Below are 1970 nucleotides of genomic sequence, written 5' to 3' on the forward strand. Positions count from 1 at the left end.
TTTAATTAGTTTAATTAGTTTAACGAGCTCACCAAAGCATAAATTGAAAACCTCATACGAGCAACCTTCCCTAAATCAGCCTTGACACCGATGGATCGACGTGATTTGTTTTCCTTTTTTATTTATTGATGTTTTTATGGCTTACTGGGTGGGTGGGGTTTTATTTATCAGCATGGTTCAGGTAATTAAATTTAGTAAAGAAACTAAAGATTATGGCAAAGTCTAATGTCATTAATGATGGACACTACATGCTAAATATTTGCTAATCAGTTCTAAACATAAACTACAAACTGATGCTCATGAATGTCATTAGTTTTGCAGATATTTGGTTATAAACCCCAAAGTATGTGACAAATTTTGACCTACATGGAGAGTGAAGGACCGCCAAAAATCATCCTGTGGAGGAAATGAATGTTTGCACCAAATATCATCACCATCTGTCTGATAACTGTCAAGATATTTCACTTAAAAGCACAAATGTAAACTTTGTGTTGGTGCAGGAGGAAAACGTCAGATGAAAGACCCGAGCATTGTTCTGTTGAAAGATTTTAATCTAACGGAGATCTTCATCAGGCATTGTTAAATGATTCTATGATAACTGTTTCCTCTGTGGATGATAGTGATGTGATTCATGCTTTATATTTGAATGTCTGATTATATTTTATTACATTACAGTATAATATTTTCCCAATTACTTTTCTGTTACATCAGCATGTTGCTCTGTTAAATTATATTAGCTGGGAGCTATCAGTGCAGTCCTTTTTTCTAACCTTTGCTTTACAATCCAGGACCTGTAGTCGGAGGAAAGGAGGAGAGGATCGCCAAAAATAGTTGGATTCACCTGCTGAAAACTGTGAATTTCAGCATAAAATTCAGTGACCATCTTGTCCATAGTTGTGAGAAGACTGACTTACATCCTCACAGCGAAAAAAAAAGCAGCAAAATCTGTACAATGTAAAGGGCCTCATTTCACTAACCTCAGAGCTTTTCCATGGGTTGTGACGCAAATTGTTTGGTTGCTTGTAATTAGCATACACTCATGTTCTGCTCAGTGGTTTTGTGCTTTGAAATAATTTGTCAAAGAGAGTCTTGCGGCATCGTAATAATCAAAAGCCGTTCTCGTATTTGTTTTACTTGGTCGGGATTTTAGTGATTTGTCTTTGTCTCTGGGATTAAATTCCTTGTGGTGTTGTTGCTGAACAATCCTGCCACTGTTTCCCGTCTTGGGTTATGGCTGATTGGGTGTCTAATTATGTTCTCGCAAACTAAAAAAGGGGGGCGAATTCCCTGTCATTTTTTTGGTTTACATTGATTAGCCATCATGATGTTTCATTTCTGTGTCGGAGTACAAGTGTCAAATGTTTTAAACCCTACAATAATGTTACAAAAGTGTAAAGTATCCCCTTATTGTGGTGTTTTAACCTTTGAGACAAAACAAGAACTTCACATGTTTTTTTATGGTGGAACTTTTAAGATCATAACACCCAGAATTGACACGCTGATTAAAAACTACACAGTCAGAATAAAGGAGTACAATCATGCAGAAGAAGTACAAAGTCACTCTCAGGAAAAGCCAAATCATTGGCCACAAAATTAAAGCCTATTTGCGATGTGAGTTGATGGATGAACTGATGGATATTTCCTTGCAGATGCCCGAATGTGTGTGTAACTGTGTATTCCTAATTTGTTGTTTATATATGCAATTGATTGTTTAATTCTATTCTAATTAGGCTAAAAAATACTCTAATATTTATCAATGCATTGTGTGTATCATGGTTGGGGGAGACAACTTTTACTACAACATTAACTATAGCAGCTATTGTACTCTATATGGCCTCAATAGAGAAAAATCTTCCAGTCAAAACAACAACAGTGCCTTGAGAAATAATTCATATGCAGAGTGTGAACTACAGAGAGAGCCAGGGGGAAGTTTGGCTCCTCTAAATAAGACATGAGCTTCTCCTGAAATT

The sequence above is a fragment of the Scomber scombrus genome, chromosome 19, assembly GCF_963691925.1.
Source record: "Scomber scombrus chromosome 19, fScoSco1.1, whole genome shotgun sequence".
Classification (NCBI taxonomy): domain Eukaryota; kingdom Metazoa; phylum Chordata; class Actinopteri; order Scombriformes; family Scombridae; genus Scomber; species Scomber scombrus.